Source organism: Hemitrygon akajei, chromosome 32, assembly GCF_048418815.1.
Source record: "Hemitrygon akajei chromosome 32, sHemAka1.3, whole genome shotgun sequence".
Lineage (NCBI taxonomy): Eukaryota > Metazoa > Chordata > Chondrichthyes > Myliobatiformes > Dasyatidae > Hemitrygon > Hemitrygon akajei.
Genome location: NC_133155.1, coordinates 766,542 through 792,751, shown reverse-complemented (window position 1 = coordinate 792,751; position 26,210 = coordinate 766,542). Strand labels below are relative to the sequence as shown.

Below are 26,210 nucleotides of genomic sequence, written 5' to 3'. Positions count from 1 at the left end.
GGATCCCTTTGGAGATGCCGGAAGTTACAGAGAATATGTGCTGGACACGGAGGCTGGTGGAGTGGTAAGTAAGGACAAGAGAAACCCTATACCCAGTGAGGTAGTGGAAGGATGGGGTGAGGGCCAACATGTGTGAAATGGAAGAGGTGTGGATGAGGACAGTGTTGATGATGGAGGAAGGGAAGCCCCTTTCTTCCCCTCTGCCATCCGATTCCTATGTGGACATTGAACCCTTGGACACTACCTCACTTTTTTAATATATAGTATTTCTGTTTTTTTGCACAATTTTTAATCTATTCAATATATGTATACTGTAATTTATTTACTTAATTATTTATTATTATTATTATTATTATTATTATTATTATTATTATTTCTATAGTATGCATTGCATTGAACCGCTGCTAAGTTAACAAATTTCATGTCACATGCTGGTGATAACAAACCTGAGTCTGATTCTGATCCTGAACAAAATTACCTTGCCTTAAACCCACTGACTCTGGAGTTGGCAGAGAATTCTTCCCAATAAACCTTTCTAATCAAGAACCTATCAACCTCCACTTCATAAATACCCCATGACTTGGCTTCCACAGCCATCAATGGCAATGAATTCCACAGATTCACCACCCTCTAGCTAAAGAAATTCCTCCTCTTCTCTGTTCTAAATGTTCTGACTCCTCTACTCAATACCCTGATTGTTGAAGGCCAAAGCACCAAATGTCTTCTTCACTCTGTGTACTTCTGACACCATTTTCAGTGGATTATGTATGTAAAGATGTGGAATATGAAGCTGCATTAACTTCATGGCAGGACATGTCAGTGTAGCAAACTCAACCACAAGCAAATGGCTTGATTCTCCTCCTATACTTATGGCCTTGTGCCCTAGTGGGCAAGTTTTGGCACAGCTCATCATCAACTTCTCATTCATTGGGAGTAAGACAAAAAAAGATTTCTTGGTCTGAGATCCTTATGCAAAAATAGTCAAGGTTTTGACAAATACACCGTGCAACTCAAAAAACAACTTTCTTTCATGGCTTTCTTGTGGTGAAACCAATTTGTTGGAAAAACGGTCAAGCTTGGCATTAAACCATCATCACAAAAAGTTCAACCCTTTGAAGGGATTTATTTCAAATCTCTAGGTGCATTTTGTTGGCTGTGGAACCACCAACTAACAAAAGAGAAACTTGAAAACATTCCAAAGGAATTAAAATAGAATGTTGTGGTGTTTCTGTTGAGACTATTTTGCAAAATCAGGGAGATTATAATGCATTTTATATGAATTTGAAGGCTTCTTTGGTATTATGCTTTATTTTTCTTCAAATGTTGTGGTTAGATCTTTGGTCAAACACCAGACCACCTGGGGAAGAAGGAGATCTTGGACTTAGGTCATAGACCCCCTTCTTCTTAGCCCAACTACATTTGTGGAAATTAGATTAAACAACTTGATTCTACTTGCTAAATGCATGACTCTCAGTTTATGAATGGCAGTGGCTGTAACCCTAATATATCAAAGTCCTCCAGTCCAATCAGGATAATAGAATACTCACTAATCAATTGTAAGAATAGAAGCTGAACTATCACCCAAGACATTGATCTTATTTAGTGATCAAACTACTAAACTATGGTTGTTGTACACATGTCTAATTGCCTTGCGCTAATTAAGGATCGAAGATAGATGTCACTAAAATCATAGTGGCCCATATTTTCTCCACTTTGACTAAGTCTTACCTGGTCAGCATCTGGGAACTCTTAATATAGAACTGTGGTGGAAGTCAATGCACCAAATAAATAATTCTTTCTGGATGAATAACGGCAACTGCTCCGTACAAGACTACAAGAAACTGCAGAGAGTTGTGGATACAGCTCAGCATATCATGGGAGCTAGCAATGCTTCATGGACTCTTATCTATACTTCTCTCTGTCTCATTAAAACAGCATAATCAAAGTCCCCACTTATCTCCACATTCTCTCTCCTCTCTTTCATTAGGCAGAAGATGCAAAAGCCTGAAATCATCTACCAGTAGGCTCAAGGTCAGCTTCTATCCCACTGTTATCAGACACTTGAATGGATCTCTTGTACCATAAGATGGACTATTGGCTTCTCAACCAATCTCGTTACGATCTTGCACTTTTACATTTACCTGCATTGCACATTTTTGGTAGCTTTTACACTTTTCGTTGTTCCAGCTCAATGCACTGTGTAATGATTTGATCTGTATGAATAGTACACAAGACAACCCAAGCTTTCCACTGTATCTTGATACATGTGACAATAATAAACCAATATCAAAACAAAGCACCATCACCTGCAGAATGACAGTCAATCTAAGAGGTGATCCTGAAATAGTAACACTATTTCTCATTCCATGGATACTGCTCGAATTGCTGAATGTTTCCAGAGATATTTTAGTTTTTATTTCACATTTTCAGCATCTGCAGGGTTTTGAAAAAAATCAGTTTAAATTCATTTTTACAAGGCAATGATCAATGGTATTTTTCAGTTCATGAGCAAAGGTGCCACAATATTGGAAAACAGAAGTGGGATTTTTAAAAAGAACTTTAAAAATAAATCCACTGATTTGGTAATAGTCATAGAGTAATAGAGCACAAAAACAGGACCTTCAGGCCAGTGCATCGATGCTAGTCCATTTGCATGCATTTGGTCTATACTCATATCACCTTTACCTAACCATGTACCTTTCCAAATGTCCTTTAAATGCTGTTATTGTACCTGCCTCATCCACTCCCCCCACCTTCTTATTCTGGCTTTTGCCCACTTCCTTTCCAGTCCCGATAGATAGATAGATAGACACTTTATTGGTCCCAAAGGAAATTATAGTGTCACAGTAGCATTACAAATGCACAGATATACAAATATTAGAAGAGAAGTAAGAAAGAATAAAAAAATAAGTTACCTCAAACAGTCTAATAGGAGGGGGTCATCATTTCCCCAGCTATAGGTTGATTCATTATAGAGCCTAATGGCTGAGGGAATGGAAGGTTATGGGCTGAGTGCGGGTCAGTGGGACTAGGTGAGAGTAAGCGTTCCTGCCAGGGTACCAGCCATCCATCAATTCCAAGCCACCGAGATGGCCTGTTTCTGTGCTGTAATTGTTATATGGTTATATGGAAAGAATTAACATATTTGGAGTGTTTGATGGCTCTGGGCCTGTACCAGCTGGAGTTTAGAAGCATGAGAGGTGATCTCATTGAAACCTATCAAATATTGAAAAGCCTAGATGGAGTGGACATGGAGAGGACCCTTTCAACAGTGTGAGAATTTAGGAGGGGACACAACCTCATAATAGAAGGACACCCCTTTACAAAAGAGATTAGGAGGAACCTCTTTAGTCAGTGGTAAATCTGTGGAATTCATTGCCACTGACAGCTGTAGAGGCCAAGTCATTGGGTATACTTACAGTGGAAGTTGATAGTTTGGAGTAGCGGAGTTATCTTAGTCTATTACTAAAAGTGTGCCGCTGTTCAGCCAAGGTGGCATGCAGAGTGTGAGAAAATTGCCCAGAATTGCCAGGAATTTCCATAGGGTTCTTTTTCCTACCACAGCCTCCAATGTGTCCAGTTTGATTCCTATAACAGAGTGGCCTAAGGCATCCACTCTTTATTTCTTTCCATAGATACTGCCTGACCAGCTGAGTTCCTCCAGCATTTTATATGCGTTGATCAAGATTTTCAGCATCTGCAGAAACTCCTGTGTTTATGAACTGAACCAACCAAGCAGGTATTAGGAATGTTGGTCAAAGAACAAGGTTTGAATCATTGTCATAGGAGAGAAGGTAGAATGATGGAGGAGTTCAGGTTGGGCCTTGCATTTGATAGACAGGGTGTCAGGAAGGGCATTGCATTTGATAGACAGGATGTCAGGAAGGGCATTGCATTTGATGGGCAGGATGTCAGGGAGGGGATTGCATTGTGATCGACAGGGTGTCAGGGAGGGTATTCCATTTGATAGACAGGATGTCAGGGAGGGCATTGAATTTGATGGGGGTAATGTCAGGGAGGGTATTGCATTGTGATCGATAGGGTGTCAAGAAGGGCATTGCATTTGATGGGCAGGATGTCAGGGAGGGTATTGCATTTGATAGACAGGATGTCAGAAGGGCATTGCATTTGACGGACAGGGTGTCAGGAAGGGTATTGCATTTGACGGACAGGGTGTCAGGAAGGGTATTGCATTTGACGGACAGGGTGTCAGGAAGGGTATTGCATTTGACGGACAGGGTGTCAGGAAGGGTATTGCATTTGACAGACAGGGTGTCAGGAAGGGTATTGCATTTGACGGACAAGGTGTCAGGAAGGGTATTGCATTTGACAGACAGGGTGTCAGGAAGGGTATTGCATTTGATGGACAGGATGTCAGGGAGGGGATTGCATTTGATGGACAGGATGTCAGGGAGGGGATTGCATTGTGATCGACAGGGTGTCAGGGAGGGTATTCCATTTGATAGACAGGATGTCAGGGAGGGCATTGAATTTGATGGGGGTAATGTCAGGGAGGGTATTGCATTGTGATCGATAGGGTGTCAAGAAGGGCATTGCATTTGATGGACAGGGTGTCGGGGGGGGGGGCATTGCATTGTGATGGGCAGGACCTCCAATGCAGGGAAGATTAGAATTATGAATATAAGTGAGAGGTGAGACCTCAGCATGTTGTAGGGCAGGTGAAGATTGGAGTGATTAACAGAAGGGCTGAGGATAAGGACTCAAACCAAAAGGCATTTAAGTATCACTGGACAGAAGTTAATGTCAGCCAGTTAGCATAGCCTTGATGGGTGAATGGACTTAATGAGACTTAGGATGGGGCAGCACAACTTTGGAGAATTAAAGTTTTAACAGTCAGGAAAATACAGGAAACATAGAATGAACTGAGGGATGACAAGAGCACAGACACAAGAAAATATGATCTCCCCCTCTACTAACATAGCCAACAAACCCTCCAACTCGTCATGAAAGATGTTCACAACTGTTGCCATGTAGGAACAAGCAATTTATTTGTTATTGTTTTATTTAAAGATAAAGCACTGTAACAAGTACTTCTGGTTCAATGATTACACACCTCCCAACTACAGGCACGTAATAAATTAACCTATTAACCCGTACTTCATAAACACAAGAAATCCTGCAAATGCTGGAGATCCAAAGCAACACGCACAAAATGCTGGAGGAACTCAGCAGGTCAGGCAGCATCTATGGAAAAGAGTAAACTGTCAGCATATTGGGCAGAAACCTCTCATTGGGACATTTCTTTGGAATTTGGGGTGAAATTGGAGCACCTGGAGGAAACCCACTTGTCATACAAAGTCTTACAGACAGCAGCAGAACTGTACCCAGGTTGCTAGCACTGTACTAATGATATGCTAACATGATGCCATACCATGCCACATTTATATACAAGTTCTCCAGATGCTGTGTATTAAACATTTTAAAATTTGCCATACATCATTCAGGCCTTTTTAAGTCAGTAATGAGAGAGGAAGGAAAACCTCTCAACTCATCATCTCCACTTTCAAACAGTTCCACACTTGGCTGGATCGTACTAATGCTGGGAAGGTTTTAGATTTAAAAAAAAACAGCCCCAGAGTAATAAAACTGGTCCATTTCTGACTAAAAAGGGAAAAAAATATACAACCGTTGCCTTGTAACATTAATGTCAGCAGAATATGAGAAAATCTGATAACAGGTTCATTCTTGCTGATAAACTCTCCTTGAGGGACTTCCCCCACAGCAGGAATGGAAGAGTATGAGCCAATAATAAACCTCTCAGTATTTTTATGGCTATTAGATCACAATAGATCTGTATCTTAAACCCACAGTCACTTTCAATGACTGCATATCCCTTAACATAAATCTATCAATTTGCATTTTGAAATCTGCAATTAACACCCAGCCACATGTTTTAGTGAGGGAAGAAAGATCCACATTTCTTCCTGATGAAAGTTAGAGTGGAGCTGTTCCCTCTGAACAGTCCCACTCTAACTTTGAAGGATTTATCTCCCATGACAGGAAATAGTTTAATCAAAAAGTCCAACAAAAACCCACCATCATCTCAAATACCTTGTTTTTATCAACTCTCAATCTTCTCTGGGCAAGGGCATTATTGCAGCTTAATTATTTACAATGGCATCATCTCAGGCTGTATCTGAACTAAGGCAGAGAGGGGAACATAACCACTAACTCTCACAACGCACTCAATGATTAACTTTGGCATTGTAATGTCTAACTCTGCTAGGATAGAGGGTATTGAATAATTCTGCTGGGATTGAGGATGGTGAATAACTCTTTTGGGATCGAGGTTAGTGAATAACTCTGCTAGGATAGAGATTGTGAACAACTCTGCTGGGATCAAGGTTGGTGAATAACTGCTGGGATGGAGATTGGCGAATAGCTGCTCGTATAGAGATTGGTAAATAACTCTACTGGGATCGAGGCTGGTGAATAAATCTGCTGGGATGGAGGATGATGAATAACTCTGCTGGATTACAGACTGGTGAATAACTCTGCTGGGATAGAGATTGGTGAATAATTCTCCTGGGATAGAGATTAGTGAATAACTTTGCTGGGATGGAGGATGATGAATAAATCTGCTGGGATAGAGGGTGATGAATCATTTTGTTCAATAAGAGAATGGTGATTAAAGGAATCAGAATCAGGTTTATTATCACTAAAACATAATGAAATTTGTTGTTTTGTGGCAATAACACAGTGTAATACATAAAATGTATTATACATTGCAATAGATAGATAGATAGATAGATAGATAGATAGATAGATAGATAGATAGATAGATAGATAGATAGATAGATAGATAGATAGATAGATAGATAGATAGATAGATACTTTATTCATCCCCATGGGGAAATTCAACATATTTTTTTTTTCCAATGTCCCATACACTTGTTGTAGCAAAAACTCATTACATACAATACTTAACTCAGTAATAATATGATATGCATCTAAATCACTAACTCAAAAAGCATTAATAATAGCTTTTAAAAAGTTCTTAAGTCCTGGCAGTTGAATTGTAAAGCCTAATGGCATTGGGGAGTATTGACCTCTTCATCCTGTCTGAGGAGCATTGCATCGACAGTAACCTGTCGCTGAAACTGCTTCTCTGTCTCTGGATGGTGCTATGTAGAGGATGTTCAGGGTTTTCCATAATTGACCGTAGCCTACTCAGCGCCCTTCGCTCAGCTACCGATGTTAAACTCTCCAGTACTTTGCCCACGACAGAGCCCGCCTTCCTTACCAGCTTATTAAGACGTGAGGCGTCCTTCTTCTTAATGCTTCCTCCCCAACACGCCACCACAAAGAAGAGGGCGCTCTCAACAACTGACCTATAGAACATCTTCAGCATCTCACTGCAGACATTGAATGACGCCAACCTTCTAAGGAAGTACAGTCGACTCTGTGCCTTCCTGCACAAGGCATCTGTGTTGGCAGTCCAGTCTAGCTTCTCGTCTAACTGTACTCCCAGATACTTGTAGGTCTTAACCTGCTCCACACATTCTCCATTAATGATCACTGGCTCCATATGAGGCCTAGATCTCCTAAAGTCCACCACCATCTCCTTGGTCTTGGTGACATTGAGACGCAGGTAGTTTGAGTTGCACCATATCACAAAGTCCTGTATCAGTTTCCTATACTCCTCCTCCTGTCCATTCCTGACACACCCCACTATGGCCGATGAAAAATATATATACATACTCTATCTACATAATGAATATACTTCTCTCTCTATGTATATATTTTTCCTCTCACCCCTTATGGGTGGTGAGTGTGTGTATTTTTCCCTCAATATCGGGTCCTCTACCAGAGGTCTGGGAGCTTGAGTGTTCGGCGCAGTTTCCTTGCTGTTTCTAATAGTGCACTCGTCTGGACTGAGATCTCAGATGTTGTTTCCCAGATTTGTTGGAGCCACCCTGACACTCCAGGTGTCACAGCCACAGGTGCTCCTATCACCACTGGGATTACACTGGCTTTAATCTTCCATGTCCTTTCTATCTGCTCTTTCAATCCCAGGTATTTCTCTAGCTTCTCATATCTTTCTTCCTGACGTTACCGTCATTTGGGATTTCCACATCTATTACTATTGCTTTCTTCTGTTCCTTGTCTAGTATTACTATGTCTGGTTGTTGGCCAGTATCTGCTTGTCAGTCTGTATTTGGAAGCCCCACAGGATCTTAGCTTCGTGATTCTTCACTACCTTCTCGGGTGTTTCCATTGGTCTTGGGAGAGTCCATTCCACACTAAGTGCACATGTTCCTGTACACAATTTTTGCAATTTGGTTGTGCTGTTCAGCATCCCTGCCTGCATCTTGCACTCTGCTACTATGTGCTGGGTGAGGGATTTCAGCAGGTTCCTTGCAGAGTTTTGCATCTTGGGATCTTGTCTGGTGTGACAGACCCTGCTTCTATTGCTTTTATATATTTATATATACACACACACAAGAAAGAGAGCAAAAGAGAGAGAGAGAGAGGGGGGAGTGAGAGAGAGGAAAGAGAGGGTGAGAGAAACAGAGAGAGAGATGCAGTTATATGTTGCAAAAAGAGATCAAAAATAATGAATTAGTGTTCATTGACTGTTCAGAAATCTGATGGCAAAGGGGAAGAAGCATGAGTGGCTTCAAACCCCTGTACCTATTCCCTGATGGTAGCAATGAGTAGAGGGCATGTACTGGATGACAGGGATCCTTATTGATAGATGGAACCTTTTAAAGATGTCCTTGATGCTAGTGAGGCTAGTGCCCATGATGGAGCTGTCTGAGTTTACAACCATTTGCAGCTTTTTTCCAATCCTGTGCATTGTCCCCTCTATACCAGATGATGATGGTGCAATCAGTTAAAATGCTCTGCTTAGACCATCTGTAGAAATTTGCTGGAATTGTTGGTGACATACCAAATCTCCTCAAATCCCTAATATAAAGGAGGCAAACAGGTTGATGCAACCATTATAATTCTTGTCTGTAAGTCACCAGGATGCCACTCTCTAGTTCAATTTACCTTGCTCTCCTTGTTACCTCACAGACTTGCATTGTCCTTTCTTCCATCTCTTGTTATAACCAAAAGACATCAAAACAACTAATACAAGTTACCAAAAGTACTAGGAGCTTGGGACTGCAGAGCATGAGGGTAGAAACTGCATTTCAAATAAAATGATAAACAACGTCTTCCATCTATGGAGACATAAGAGATTCTTCGGATACTGGAAATCCATAGCAACACTCATAAAATGCTGGAGGAACTCAGCAGATCAGACAGCATCTATGCAACAGGACAAACAGTCGATGTTTTGGGCTGATAAAATGGCAACAATGATGTGGCGAGAACAGTCAAATTAGAGGTTGTTGACTTCAGGAGGGCATGAAGCGACCACTCCACGCTGAACATCAACGGCTCCTCGGTAGAGATCGTTAAGAGCACCAAATTTCTTGGTGTTCACCTGGCGGAGAATCTCACCTGGTCCCTCAACACCAGCTCCATAGCAAAGAAAGCACAGCAGCGTCTCTACTTTCTGCGAAGGCTGAGGAAAGTCCATCTCCCACCCCCCCATCCTCATCACATTCTACAGGGGTTGTATTGAGAGCATCCTGAGCAGCTGCATCACTGCCTGGTTCGGAAATTGCACCATCTCGGATCGCAAGACCCTGCAGCGGATAGTGAGGTCAGCTGAGAAGATCTCAGGGTCTCTCTTCCCGCCATCACGGACATTTACATTACACGCTGCATCTGCAAAGGAAACAGCATTATGAAGGACCCCATGCACCACTCATACAATCTCTTCTCCCTCCTGCCGTCTGGGAAAAGGCTCCAAAGCATTCGGGCTCTCACGACCAGACTATGTAACAGTTTCTTCCCCCAACCTATCAGACTCCTCAATACCCAAAGCCTGGACTGACACCTTGCCCTATTGTCCTGTTTATTATTTATTGTAATTCCTGCACTGCTTATGTGCACTTTACGCAGTCCTGTGTAGGTCTGTAGTCCAGTGTAGCCTTCTCTGTGTTGTTTTTTTACATAGTTCAGTCTAGTTTTTGTACTGTGTCATGTAACACCATGGTCCTGAAAAACATCTCATTTTTACTATGTACTGTACCAGCAGTTATGGTCGAAATGACAATAAAAGTGATTTGACTTTGACTTGACTTGACTTGAAGTGAGCATCCAAGACTAATACCATAAGACCATAAGATCATAGGACATAGGAGCAGAATTAGGTCATCCGGCCCATTGAGTCTGCTCCGCCATTCAATCATGGCTGATCCTTTTTTTTCTATCTCCTTCTCAAACCCAGTTCCCAGCCTTCTCCCCGTAACCTTTGATGTCATGTCCAATCAAGAACCTATCAATCTCTGCCTTAAATACAACCAACAACCTGGCCTCCACAGCTGCATGTGGCAACAAATTCCGCAAATTCACCACCCTTTGGCTAAATATATTTCTCCACATCTCTGTTTTGAAAGGGCGGCCCTCTATACTGAGGCTGTGTCCTCTTGTCCTAGACTTTCCCACCATGGGAAACATCTTTTCTTCATCTACTCCGTCTAGGCCTTTCAACATTCAAAAGGTTTCAATGAGATCCCCCCATCATCCTTGTAAATTCCAGTGAGTACAGACCCAAAGCCATCAAACGTTCCTCGTATGATAACCCTTTCATTCCCAGAATCATCCTTGTGAACCTCCTCTGAACCCTCTCCAATGCCAGCACACTTTTCTAAGATGAGGGGCTCAAAACTGTTCACAATACTCAAGGTGAGACCTCAGTGATTTGATGTCACCCAGAGTGAACAATGGACATCTGGTTAAGAAACGTTGGGTTCTGGGGCGATTGTACTTGAGCAAGGATTTGATGTTTTGACATATACATCTGGAAAGCCTTCTTTTGAATATAATTATGGCAGTAACTGTCATAAAACTATGAAGTAGTTCAGGAGAATGAGTACTGAGCAAGAGAAAGCAAGCAATGAGTGGATGAGAAGTGAGGTAGGAGAAACTCAGAATGTATGTGAAGCAAGAGAGTAATGATTTAGAGAAAATGAGAAGTGGCCATAAAGTGCAAGAAGATAGAATACGCAACAGTTACAGCAGAGGACTGACTAAGGAGCTGAATGGAATAAAAAGGCAAAGCCCAGGGGAATGTAATTTTAATGAGAATGTTTTATGTGACTCCATTTTTGAGTGAAGTTTCTTAGCTGGATTTCCAGTTTCACCAATAATTAAGCTAGAGTTTTCTTGGAACTCTGAACGTACATTGTCCAAGTAAACAGCTTGCCGGCCTCAATCCAGTAATTATACCTACATTTTAAAAAATATAAATATTAAAAACAGATGTTGTAAAGGCTTTGTGACTTAGTTGGCTTGGAAGGACATACATCAGTACATCCCAGAGTTGGCTAAAATCACTGAGAATTTAGCCATCTTTTTCTTCCCCTTTTAGTTTGGAAACCAGGTTTACAATTAAAATAACTGGCACAGGGTGTGTATATCAAGTCATACAGCACAGAGAAAAGCCTTTCATCTCATCTGGTCCAAGATGATCATCTAAACTACTCCCACTTCCCTGTGTTTCACCTATATGCCTCCTTTCCCATCCATATAATTTTCCAACTGTATTTTTAATATTACGTTACCTGTCTCAATCACATACTCTGACAGCTTGCACCATATACAGCCTGCCATAGATTCCTATTAAATCTCTCTAAAACAAAATGCTGGAGGAGCTCAGCAGGCCAAGCAGCATCTATGGAAAAAAGTACAGTTGATACTTTGAGCTGAGACCGTTCAGCAGGACTGGAGGAAAAAAGATGAAGAGTGGAGTTAAAAGGTGGGGGGAGGGGAAGGAGAAACACAGGGTGGTAGGTGAAACCTGAAGGGGAAGGGGTGAGGTAAAGAGCTGGGAAGTTGATTGGTGAAAGAGATACAGGGCTGGGGAAGGGGGAATTTAACAGAAGACAGAAGGCCATGGAATAAATAAAAGAAGGGAGGAGCACCGGAGGGAGGCAATGGGCAGGTAAGGAGATAAGGTGAGAGAGGGAAAAGGGGATGGAGAATGGTGAAGGAGATGGGGGAAGCATTAACGGAAGCTCAAGAAATCAATGTTCGTGCCATTAGGTTCGAGGCTACCCAGATGGAATATATGGTGTTGTTCTTCCAACCATCATGACAGTGGTTGAGGTCATGGATAGACATATCGGAATGGGAAAGTTAAGTGGAATTTAAATGGGTGGGAGATCCCGCTTTTTAAAACTTTGGTCCATGGTTCTTCATTCCCCAACTCTAGGAAAAAAAATGGATTTAATCTTTCCTATGCCCCTTCTGATTTTATATGCCTCTCAAAGTTCTTCAGTACTGTATAACCTCTCAGCCTGCCATGCACACAGACCTGCAGACCACCATTACCTGCGTACAACATGACCTTGTAAACACTTTACCGTTGGCACTTTCTAGCTCAACAGTTAAATATCTTCAACATGCAGTAAATGCATGATGGCGTTATAATGGGAATGCATTTTAGGAACTGTTTTATAATGATATGTGCTAGCAATTTAATACCTCAGAACTACCCTGGAGATGAAAGATTCTTCTTCTGGCCATAACTATGAGGAAATTCCATGAGAGGAAAAAAAAGGTACCTTCAATTTCTTTTTCAATATTTTTGTTCATTGGTTATAGGGAAGTCAAAGCAGGAGAAAGAAAAGTTGTTTCACTAGGAAGAAGGGTGTGTTGGAAGTGGAGGTGGAAGATCTGTGGGTAAGGCACTCAGGATTTGGAAATATCTATAAATGCATCCAACATAATGTTGCAACTCTACAAATCTCTGGTGAGACCGCACTTAGAGTATTGCGTTCAATTCTGGTCACCTCATTATAGGAAGGATGTGGAAGCTATGGAGAGGGTGCTGAGGAGATTTACCAGGATGATGCCTGGTTTGGAGAACAAGTCATATGAAGCAAGGTTAGCAGAGCTGGGACTTTTCTTTTTGGAGCGTAGAAGAATGAGGGGACTTGATAGAGGTCTACAAGATTATGAGAGGCATAGATAGGGTGGATAGTCAGTACCTGTTTCCCAGGGCATCAATAGCAAACATCAGAGGGCATATGTACAAAACTAAGGGAGGGAAGTTTAGGGGAGACATCAGGGGTAAGTTTTTTACACAGAGGGTTGTGAGTGCCTGGAATGACTTGCCAGGGATGGTGGTGGAGGCTAAAACATTAGGGGTATTTAAGAGCCTCTTGGACAGGCACATGGATGAAAGAAAAATAGACGGTTATGGGGTAGTGTGGGTTTATACTTTTTTTTAAGGATTATGTGGGTCGGCACAACATGGAGAGCTGTAGGGCCTGTACTGTGCTGTAGTGTTCTATGGTTCTATCTATGGTTCTATAAGTTGGCAGTCTGAAAAAGCAGCCTTATTGTAAGAAATCTTACCTCCGAGTTGGTCAATCAAGGAGCTCTACTCCAGAGATATGACAGCTCAGCCTAGTGTGTTGCTTCAGGGTAGCTTTGATGGAGCTGACAATCTGCAGGTGAAGGTTTGCCCAGCTGATGTGAACAGCATTCATCACCATTCAAAGCAGAATAATGGGGAATTCTCCTGAGGCCTAGCCAATAATTGAAAAGATAAAATGGCTGGAATTCTTCTCAAAACAGATAACACCTTGAGAGGAAGGAGTCAGAAGAATTCTAAATTGTGGTGTGGTTTGAAAAGGCAAATAAGGAAAAATTATTCCCACAAGGAAGGAGTGTAATATTTTATGTATGCACTTCAGCTGCTTTGTATTGCAAAACTAAATACATTAGGGACATTTAAGAAACTCTTAGATGGGCACATGGAGGGCTATGCAGGAGGGAAGGGTTAGATTGATTGTACAGTAGGTTAAAAGGTCAGCACAACATTGTGGGTTGAAGAGCCTGTACTGTGCTGTAATATTCAACTTTAACTTCATACAGGACAATGCAATCCACTTGACTGGTACTGTATCCATCATCTTAAACCTTCTTTAGGAAGGTAGGCAGATGGGACAGCGTTGATCTGTTGGTAAAAAATGAAATCAAATCATTAGAAAGAGGTGACATAGGGTTGAATCATTGTGGATAGAGCTAAGGAAACACAAGAGTAAAAAGACCCTGATGGGAGTTGTATCCAGACTCGCATACAATAGTAAGGATATGGCCTACAAATTACAACAGGAGATTAAAAAAATGCATGCCAAAAGGGCAATGTTACAATAGTCATGGGGGGTTTCAATATGCAGGTAGTTTGGGAAAATCATGTAAGTGTTGGATTATCAGAGTGGTCAGCTATGTATGGAACCAAAAGAAATGGGAGTGATATTAAATGGGTTTTTTGCATCTGTATTTACTAAGAAAACTGGAATGGAGTCTGTGGAAACAAGGCAAACAAGTAGGGAGGTCATGGAACTTATAGAGATTAAAGAGGAGGAGGTGCTTGATGTCTTGAGGCAAATCAGAGTAGATAAATCCCCAGGACATGACAGGGTATTCCCTCGGACCTTGAAGGAGACTAGTGTTGAAATTGCAGGGGCCCTGGCAGAAATATTTAAAATGTCGGTGTCCACGGGTCAGGTGCCAGAGGATTGGAGGATAGCTCATGTAGTTCCGTTGTTTAAAAAAGGCTCAAAAAGTAAGCCGGTAAGTTTGACATCGGTAGTAGGTAAATTATTGGAAGGAATACCAAGAGATAGGATCTACAAGTATTTGGATAGACAGGGACTTATTAGAAAAAGTCAGCATGCCTTTGTGCGTGGTAGGTCATGTTTAACCAATCTATTAGAGTTTTTCGAGGAAGTTACCAGGAAAGTAGATGAAGGAAGGCAGGGGATGTTGTCTACATGGACTTCAGTAAGGCCTTTGACAAGGTCCCGCGTGGGAGGTTAGTTAGGAAGATTCAGTCGCTAGGTATACATGGAGAGGTAGTAAATTGGATTAGACATTGGCTCAATGGAAGAAGCCAGAGAGTGGTAGTGGAGGATTGCTACCCTGAGTGGAGGCCTGTGACAAGTGGTGTGCCACAGGGATCAGTGCTGGGTCCATTGTTATTTGTCATCTATATCAATGATCTGGATGATAATGTGGCAAACTGGATCAGCAAATTTGCTGATGATACAAAGATTGGAGGGTAGTGGACAGTGAGGAAGGTTTTCAAAGCTTGCAGAGGGATTTGGACCAGTTGGAGGAATGGGTTGAAAAATGGCAGATGGAGTTTAATGTGGACAAGTGTGAGGTATTGCACTTCGGAAGGTCAAACCAAGGTAGAACATACAAGGTAAATGGTAGGACACTGAGGAGTGCAGTAGAACAGAGGGATCTGGGAGTACAGATACATAATTCCCTAAAAGTGGCTTCACAAGAAGATAGTGTTGTAAAGAAAGCTTTTGGTACATTGGCCTTTAAAAATCAAAGTATTGAGTATAAGAGTTGGAATTTAATGGTCAGGTTGTATAAGACATTGGTGAGACCGAATTTGGAGTATTGTGTGCAGTTTTGGTCACCTAATTACAGGAAGGATATTAATAAGGTTGAAAGAGTGCAGAGAAGGTTTACAAGAATGTTGCCGGGACTTGAGAAACTGAGTTACAGAGAAAGGTTGAATAGGTTAGGACTTTATTCCCTGGAGCATAGGAGAATGAGGGGTGATTTTATACAAGTGTATAAAATTATGATGGGTATAGATAGAGTGAATGCCACTGAGGCCAGGGGAGAGAAAAACCAGAGGTCATGGGTTAAGGGTGAAGGGGGAAAAGTTTAAAGGGAACATGGGGGGGGGGGGCTTCTTCACGCAGAGAGTGGTGGGAGTGTGGAATGAGCTGCCAGATGAAGTGGTGAATGCAGGCTCACTTTTGACATTTAAGAAAAACTTGGACAGGTATATGGATGAGAGGGGTTTGGAGGGATACGGCCCAGGTGCAGGTCAGTGGGACTAGGCAGAAAAATGGTTCGGCACAGCCAAGAAGGGCCAAAAGACCTGTTTCTGTGCTGTAATGTTCTATGGTTCTGTGGTTCTACAGGAGGAGGAATTTTTAGAGTGACTTTGAGATGACTATTTAGAGCAGCTCATGGTTGAGCCCACTAGAGGATCAGGTATCCTGGATTGGGTGTTGTCCAATGAACCAGAATTGATTAGAGATCATAAGGTAAAAGAACCCATAGGGGTAAGTGATCATAATATGATCAAATTCACCCTGAAATCTGAGGAGAAGCTAAAGTCAGATGTATTAGTATTACAGTGTAGTAAAGGGAATTATAGAGCATGAGGGAGGAGTTCGCCTGAATTGATTGGAAAAGAACACTGCAATGCAGGGATGATGATCATTTAAGATAGAGGTTGATAGATTCTTGATTGGCAAGGGCATGAAAAGATACAGGAAGAAGGCAGTAAATTGGGGCTGAGAGGAAGATTGGATTAGCCATGATGAAATGGTGGGGCAGATGCGATGGGCCAAATGGCCTAATTCTGCTCCTATATCTTATGATCTTGTGGCCTTATTACCTCCCCACACCACCAGCAGAGGGTGCATACCATACACTGCACACATACTGTAAATCAGGGTGTGCTGTGGATACAGGGATTTCTCCCAATTCCAGCGGTTAAACAAATAGAGTAGGATGAATTCTTCCTGCAAGCTCTAATTTAATCTCAATTTGAAGAAATGTTAAAGATATAACTTTTGATGTCTTGATGTCTTGCATCAATTGGCATGTTAGCGAAATGACATGAAGGTGATTGAGAAATTACTTCCCACTGTTGTTAACTTCAGCACCTATCCTGCAAAGCATTCTTAGTGCTAACATTATTGTCTTCCATCATATCTGCATTTATTTGCATTTTACTTTTGCAAAATATACACACAGAGAGCCAGTGGAGCCTTGACAGGCAGAACAGCTTCCTCAGTACAATCCCCATTCTTTGATTCATCTTTTCTTACCTTTGTGTGGGAATGATGACCTCAGTTGTGTGACATTACACAAGAGAACCACATCAAGATAAATCTCCTGGTAACACTGGTCAACACATCTATCAAAGGGTAATAGATTTGTGCCTTTTATTAAAAATAAGAAAGCAGGATTCTTCCCCCCCCCCCCCAAACTGATTTCATACAAAGAATTGTGCAGAACACCCTAAAGGTTAACTTGGGGTTGAGTTGGTGGTGAGGAAGGCAAATGCAATGTGAGCATTCACTTCAAGAAGTCTAGAATATAAGAGCAGGGATGAGATGCTGAGGCTTTATAAGGCATCTTGAGTATTGTGAAGTTTTGGGCTCCTTATCTAAGAAAGGATGTGCTGACATTACAATGGGTTCAGAGGAGGTTCACAAGGATAAATCCAGGAATGAAAGGGTTGTCATACAAGGAACATTTGATGGCACTGGGTCTGTACTCCCTGGAATTTAAAAGGATGAGGGGGGGATCTCATTGAAACCTTTTGAATGTTGAAAGGCCTAGACAGAGTAGATGTAGAAAGGATGTTTCCCATTGTGGAGGAGTCCAGGACCAGAGAGCACAGCCTTAGTATAGAGGGGTGTCGATTTAAAACAGGGATGAGGAGAAATTTCCTTAGCCAGAGAGCTGTGAATTTGTAGAATTTGTTACCATAGGCCAGGTCATTGGATGTATTTAAAACAGAGCTTGATAGGTTCTTGATTGGACATGGCATCAAAGGTTTTAGGGAGAAGCCCAGGGAATGAGGCTGAGGAGAGGAAAACAGGATCAGCCATGATGGAATGGTAATGCAGACTCAATGGGCTAAATGTCCTAATTCTTATGGTCTTATGATCTAATTACTTTCCAATGCATCACATGCATTACTAGGAAATATCCCACAGGGTAATATTCCAGGGTAATATTGTGTATGTGAAAGGAGTTACTTTCTCATAATAAAAGGAAAATGCAGATTTCAATTTATATCATGTCTTTCACAATCTCAGGATGTCAATGAAGTACTTTGGAAATGAGATCACTGTGAAGCATATGAAGAACATAATCAAGGTTGAGCAATATGTATTCTGAGCCTGCAGAACATACAGTCTATACATCATCTGAAGCCCCCCCCCCCCCCATTTTACTGCCAATCTGGCCAGCCTCACGTTGTCCAACACTCCTGGGCAGACAGTACATCAGACTCTGGTCTGCTGAAGTTGTTGAATATAGCAATAGACACTGTACCATACCAGAACTCCAGACTGGCTCATTGCAACAATGGATTTATTAAAGAACTGCCAAGGACACATATCAAGAAAATGGGAATGTCATGCCAGAAAATTGTCAATGCTTCTACCTCATGGTGAGATCATAATTATCAGATCACGGCCCCATTATTTTCCCTTTAATAAAAGCATTTTATATCTTCAACATTTCTTCAAATCGAGATCAAAGTTAATTACTGCTTTAACTGAGTGTATCCCAACAAATGGAATGTACAAGGCTACAGTTACCCATGTTGGGTGTCTTGAAGTTTGTTCTCTCTTTTGCTGTTGATTATGTGCAAGAAGTAGCTGTGTGAATGGATGTAAAACAAAGTTTTAGCAACCAGTTCTTGACATATGTCTCCAACAGTTTCAACAGAGGACTTGGGCTGTCAACTCAAGTTAAATGTATTCCTCCTGGCTCGATTACATGACCACTGCCTCCAAATATGCCAACCATACAATCAGTGGCCCCAACTTCACAGGCCAATCAGAAAATGAGAACATACTCAATCACTGAATTGGATCATTCACAACTGCAACCAAACAGCCATTATTTCACATAATTATAACAGATATATTTTCTTAATGCCCTCTTTCTTTTCTATGAGACTGCTTGCAGTGGTGTTCCAGAAATTCAACTTCAGTTCTCAGACGATGACAACTCTGAAGAGGTCTGAAGACACAAGAGATTCTACAGGTGCTGGAAATCTGGAGCAGCACACATAAAATTCTAGAAGAACTCAGCAGATCAGGCAGCATCCATAGAGGGAAATGAACAGCTGATGTTTGGGACCGAGACCCTTCATCAGCACTGTGAGACTCCAGTCCTGATAACGGGTCTCGGCCCGAAATACCAGTAGTTCATTTCCCTGCATAGATGCTGCCTGACCTGCTGAGTTCTTCTAACACTTTTTGTGTGATGTTCTGAATGGAGAGGATTGTTTCAGAATGGAGGTGGGTGATAGAGTACAGAAGGGTGCATGCACTTATCTTGGGCTGGTGCTATTGAGAAATGTGAGGAGGGAAACAGGGCTTAGGGGATTGGTCAGTATCCAAGGTTTTGAGAGGTCTTTGGAGTAAATTCTTGAGCACTCTCAAGTCTGAATATTAATACCTGGCTGTCCCTGAATTAAGGCTGAAGCAACCTAAATAACTGCTTAAGCACTTCTTTCTTATTTCATTCATTTGATCAAGAATGCAAGTTCTCAAATGTGCTGGCAAGAGCAGTTCAAATATCTTTGATTTGTTAATATAAAAATGTGTTAGAAGATTATGCAAGACAATATGACTAAATAGCATCTGTAAGGTTTTTGCTTCTGTAAAATTTTATTCGTTAATATACCAGAACTATAGATTATTTCAGTCTAGAAGAAATAATTAATTACAATGATAATTCTCTAGCTGCCAGAGTGGAAGGGAGGGACAAAGAGAGGGAAAGAAAGAGAGGAAGCAGGAGATGGAGAGGGAGAGAGAGAAGAAAACCTCATATATCCAACAAACCTATCAGCAATTTTGTGATGCTGGAAAGCATGAGTCCTCTTCCGCTGTATTCGGTAGAGGCATTTAACATTAATCATAGGACCATAAGTATTCTCATTAAAGATTTCTCTGTGTCAGCTCTGATTATAATTCAACTCACTTTCACAAAACCCAGTGCATAGCTCATCCATTTCTCCAGTGTGCCTACTTCTACAATGAGCAATGTAACTGTGAATGTTACAAAGTTCTGAAATGAGAGAGAATTGAAACATGAGTTAATCACTTTCCTTTGAGGTCACATTGAAATGTGACAATATCACTATCAAAGAGCTTTTACACAACACGAACATATTTGGCTCTTGTATTCAGCTCCCAGCAGAACAATCCCCAAAGGACCATTGTCCTTATTTTCTTGAAACTCTGCAACTTATTCCCTCATAAAAGATCATCCATTTGCCTCTACAGATGCTGAGTGACCTGCTGAGCTGTTCCAGCAGCTTGCTTTTTACAATTTATTCTCTCCCTTCCTTTTATTTTACCACTTACCCACAACTAAGTGGTATTTTTCAGTAGCCAATTAACCTACCATTACATCTTCAGGATGGAAGGCAATCAGAGCATTCAAATGAAACACACAGAAACACAGAGAGAACATACAAAATGCACAAAGACATCCGTGGAATGGGAAGATTAAGGCACTAACTGCACTCTCAACTTCAGTAGGATAACTTCCATGAAATTAGCGACAATAAAATTTCCAGAACTCCCTAGTTGCATCAATAATCCCAATATGAAACCTTCCATTTCCAATGCTCATCACTTCCTTTAACAACATACCCACATACCTCAATGATTCTGTGCTCTGCAGTTGAAATAACGTTCCCAATATTGCTAGCTGCAACAAAAATCTTGATTGACAGGTGCAGACAGCCCAGCTGTGGATGTGAACTTCCCACTATTCAGGACACTTACAGTGACAGGTGCGTAAAAAGGGCCCGAAAGATCATTGGAGGCCCGAGTCATCCCAGCCACAAACTGTTCCAGCTGCTACCATTCAGGAAACGGCACTGCAGCATTAAAGCCAGGACCAGCAGGCTTCAAGACAGCTTCCTCCACCAGGCCATCAGACTGATTAATTCACGCTGACACAATTGTATTTCTAAGCTATATTGACTGTTCTGTTGTATATCTTACTGCACATACTATTTATTACAAATAACTATAATTTGAACATTCAGACAGAGATGTAACATAAAGATTTTTACTCCTCACGTATGTGAAGGATGTATTAAATAAAGTCAATTCAATTCAGTTCAAAATCCTAGCACTCACCAGTTAGAGCAGACAACCATGTGCACATTAATGGGTGGATACATGGGTATCTCTCTATCAATGAAAAACACAAGAGTAAAACACCACAAGAAAAAATCTGCAAATGCTGGAAATCAAAGTAACACACATAAAATGCTGCAGAAACTCAGCAGGCCCAGTAGCATCTATGGAAAAAAGTACAGTCAACAGAGTAAGACACTAGCTTTGCAATAGACAAAAACCAGCAGGCAATTTTTGACCAGCAACAGTGCAATTCATTAGATTCCAATACAGAAATACAGAAAAAGACATTCCTCCAAGGCTGGTGACCCATCGCATCATCAGGAGTCAATAAAAACCAGTGTAGAATTTACTTACCTTTTGGTTTATCCTGTAATTCATACAGACTTATTCTCTTTTTCTGTGCATGGGATTCTTAACAGTCATTCAGATTTCATGCTTTGGCTGTGGATACAGAAAAAAACACAATATCATTAAGTGTTTGTTGTCAATACTGGAATAAAATATCTCTACCACTCTTGTAGCAAGATCACAAAGCAGGCATTCTTCTGGAGATCTCTCAGCAGATTCCCCTAAACTCGAAGTAGATTCTTCAAAAGACAATCATCACATTCTTATACCCTTAAGATTAAAAGTGCAATTTTTTTTAAAGTTCTTCTCTCCACTAATCCAAAAGATTTGTTGCAAATCTCAGCAGAATTAACTTCACCTTATTAGTGATATATACTGTATAACTGTTTCTCAACTTCCTTCATTTTATTGCCTCAGTGTTTCAATTGCTATCATTATGTTCTGGGCTGAGAGATGGCCAGGTGCTGCAGCTAAAAATGATCCACTCCCAGGGCCTCTGTAGTACTGCACTCCCCCAGTCATGGTCAGCTCCATCAGACTAATTTTCCACAGATTTCCACTTTAAGGCACTGAGATAGCAACTCTAAATGGGTTTCCAACATGTTACTAACACCAAATTGGCCAAAAGTATTCACTAATTATGGACCAAAGACATTTTGGAGTTACACCAACAATGAACCACAGTGTCAGGGAAAGAGAAGGGTTGAGGAGGTAAATGGTCATCTTCTGATGTTCCTGAACTGCATTTATGGAGCATCTTTAAGGTTGTAAAATATTCCAAGGTTTCTACTCTGGGCCACACTTAAAATAGGCAGCCTTTTAAAGAAAGAGAAGTTAAACGGAAGTAAACACTATGAAAAACAAACTTTTAATAAGGTAAATTGAAAATTAAATTCCATCCCTTCCACAACAAAGGATTGTCATTTTTTTTGCTCCAAAGTTTTGCCTTTTTTTCTCTTTCTTGACTGTCTTGGTATAATTGATGTATAATAATATTTATGAATAATTTATGTAGATTACTACAAGTTATTTTAATTTTATTGTGACATTGTATATTTCTATGCCTTGCAATGTACTACTGCCACAAAACAACAAATTTCACAACAGACTGTCAGTGATAACAAAACTGAATTTGATTCCAGCTTATGTTGTGTGCCTTCTCTGTATCTACGTGCCAGTGAATCTCTCACAAAAAAAGGTTTTCATTGTACATGTACCTCACTGTACATTTATTTATTTATTTAAAGATACCGTGCAAAACAGGGGTTTACAGCCCTTTGAGCCATACCACCCAGCAAGCCCCCAAATTAGCACCAGAGCAATCACGGGACAATTTACAATGACCATTTGTGCACATCATAATGAGCTTAACTTGACTTGCATTAGGCTCCCTTTGATTGATTAACTTTGTGCAATAGTTATTTCAAGATCTTCATGATATTAAATGTCCAGGTTAAGTATGGGTGTTCGTGGTGTTAAAATAACAGATCTCAGTCAGTGAGTCATTTCAGGCTTCTCCAGTGGCCACTCGTCATTGGCTCCAATGCAGTGAGTTGACAAATAATGTAACAATGAGCTAACAATGGCATATGGCGCTGAGGTCAACAGTCAGGAAATTATGCAGCAGCTTTATAAAACTCTAGTCAGGTCACATCTAGAATATTGCATTCAATTCTAGTCACCCCATTATAGGAAGGATGTGAAGGATGCACAGGAGGTTTACAAGGATGCTGCCTGCATGATGGGGCAAGTGCTATAATGAGAGGTTGGGCAGACTTGGTTGTTTTCTCTGGAGCTGTGGGGAGATCTGGTAGAGATTTATAAGATTATGAGAGTAGACAAACAGCATTTTCCCAGGATTGGAATGTCTAACAGTAGAGATCATGCATTTAAAGTGGGGGGGGGGGGGGGAGTACAAGGAATTCTGGGTGCCTCATGTGTTTTGTCATAGCTGGTGGTGGAGGCAGACACATAGAGGCATTTAAGAAGCTTTTAGATTGGCACATGTAGAGACCAGAGTGATATGGACAGTTTGTAGGCAGAACACAACCTATAGACTTATGGACTCACTCTACAATATATGTTCTCAGCATTATTTGGATTTTTTGTGTTTGTATAATTTGTCTTCTTTTGCAGATTTGTTGCTTGCCTGCAAGAAAATGAATCTGAGGGTAGTATATGGTGACATATACATACTTAGATTATAAATTTACTTTAAACTTTGAAGGGATTAGTTTTGTTAAGCATTTAATTACTTTTTTAATTAGTTTAGAACAACACAGAGGGCAGAAGGTCCTGCTCCTCTTCTGTACTGTTGTATATTCTATGTTCACTGTGAAGGAACCGAGTAATTCTGATTATCCAGGGAATATCATCAGACTTCAAAAGATGTTAGTCTAGAGATCTGCCCTGAAGAACACTTGATGTGGTGCTGGAATGATTGACTTCCAACAACCACAACCATCTTTCTTTGTGTGAGGTATGACTTTAACCATACCAGTCACTCTACCATCAGGGAGTTAGCAATTTGAAAATGAATTAGAAATGAGGCATAGGATCCAAAGAGACCTTGCCTTGTGGATCCAGAATTGGCTTGCCACAGAAGGCAAAGGGTGGTTGTAGATAGTTCATATTCTGCATGGAGGATGGTGACCAGTGATGTTCCGCAGGGATCTGTTCTGGGACTCCCTCCTCTTTGTGATCTTTATAAATGAAGAAGTAGAAAGGTGAGTTAGTAAGTTTGCTGATAACACAAAGGTTGGGGGTGTTGTGTATAGTCAGGAGGGTTGTCAGAGGTTACAGCACGACATCGATAGGATGCAGAACTGGGCTGAGAAGTGGCAGATGGAGTACAACCCAGATGAGTGTGAAGTGGTTCATTTTGGTAGGTCATATCTGAAGACAGAATATAATATTAATGGTAAGACTCTTGGCAGTGTAGAGGATCAGTGAGATCTTGGGGTCAGTGTCCATAGGACAGTCAATGCTGCTGCGCAGGTTGACAGTGTTGTTAAGAATGTGTATGGTGTGATGGCCTTCATCAACCATGGGATTGAGTTCAAGAGCTATGAGGTAATGTTAAAGCTATATAAGACCTTAGGTAGACCCCACTTGGAGTACTGTGTTCAGTTCTAGTCACCTCACTACAGGAAGGATGTGGATACTCTACAAAGGGTGCAGAGATTTACAAGGATGTTGCCTGGATTGGAGAGCATGCCTTATGAGAATATGTTGAGTGAACTTGGTCTTTTCTCCTTGGAGTGATGGAAGATGAGAGCTGATCTATGATTCTATGAAGTAAGGGAAGACATAGAGTAGAAAAACAAAGATAGCCTTGGATGGAAAGGCCACTTCATTCATGGAGGTGATCTCAGAATCAGAATTTGGTGCTAGGCTGACACTCATCCAATGATCCATTGTTACCAGTCCATGGTCCCATATGCTCAGCAATCTTTCATTATTTCTGTCCTTCATACTGACCAAAGAATGCTTATTTATTCCGCAACAATGACGGTCTTCAACTTATTTATTTATTTATTTATTTAGCGATCCAGAATGGAGTCAGCACATCCAGCCTTCGAGCTGCACCGCCAGCAACCCCGGTTTAACCCTAGCTCAATCACAGGAAAATTTACAATGACCAATTAACCTACTAATTGGTATGTCCTTGGAATGTGAGAGGAATGCAGCGCACCAGGAGGAAATCCATACATTCCATGGGGAGGATGTACAATCTCCTTAAAAAGAACACAAAGATTGAACTCCAAACTTCAACACCCTGAGCTGTAATGGCGTTGCATTAACCTCTGTGCTACCATGCTATCTGGCAGAGGTGGTGGGTGAGGTTAGCAAAAAATAAAGCATGCTTGATATTTTTCTACTTCTCCCTTTCTCAGTTAGGAAACATAACTGGTTCTGGGTTTCAAAAGAAAGGGGGGGGGGCAGGAACACCTATTCAGCCGGCGAACTGTCTAATACTGTATATCACACAGTGGAAGTGAGAAACCAAAAATGGCATTTCACAACGCCCATTCACATCCCTGCCCGTGGCCCACGCAAGTCAGAATCAGCAGGAGGCAATCTAAATTTAGCAGCTTTGTGCAATATTTAGCCTTTATCACAATGACAAAGAAAACCCCAGGATGTGGTTAAGTGTAGGAAGTGGACGCTCTCACTATTGACGTCACACTCTCGGCTAGAAGCAAGTGTGTGTGGTAACTGCTCACATTTTGTTAAGACTTAAGGATGCTTGAAATCCATAAAGCTTCATTAAGTAGAGTATTTTATGGCAATAGGTGCTTCACAAAAATGGTAACGGACAGATGGTCAAGCAGAGATATCAGGATGAGTGACCAAAAGTGCTTGGACATAAGCAGTGACATGATAGGAGGGTAAAAGGAGGAAGGCTAAGAAGTTCCACAGCTTAAGGCCTCAATTGCTGATGATGTGGCCATCAAAAATATAGATAGCTAGAGATAGACAAGAGGCTAGATATGGAGGAGCATGGAGATCTTGTGGAGGGTTTGAGGTTCAAAGACAGTTAGAGGATTCAGAGAATAGGACAACATTGACATATATGTACTTTGATAATAAATTTATTTTGAACTTTGAAAGTCATGGAGTGATTTGAACTCAAGCATGCCAATATTAAAATAGAGGAACTGCATTTGCTTAACAAGCTGAGAGACTCAGGACAATAGGTCACAACTAAATGACGAAAAGTGTGCTCCTCATTTGATGCTCTTCTGCAGAAGGCTTGGACAGCACCTTTAATGCTAAATCTAATGTTTGTAGACTGCTGCAAGAAAGATGGGCATATATAACTCT

The 26,210-nt window shown here is 41.1% G+C and overlaps 1 protein-coding gene across 10 annotated transcripts in view; it reads right to left on the bottom strand.

Moving 5' to 3' along the window:
* The window catches only part of hivep3b (HIVEP zinc finger 3b), a 696,153-nt gene that overhangs the window by 318,933 nt on the left and 351,010 nt on the right, over nt 1–26,210 (bottom strand). For 9 of the 10 annotated variants that reach the window (XM_073034355.1, XM_073034359.1, XM_073034353.1 and 6 more), the window contains one exon: nt 21,390–21,476. The gene's annotated coding sequence lies outside the window, so the exon portion shown is untranslated. Of the gene's footprint in view, nt 1–21,032; nt 21,087–21,389; nt 21,477–26,210 lie in introns of all 10 variants that reach the window. The other variant, XM_073034361.1, reaches the window with a different exon arrangement.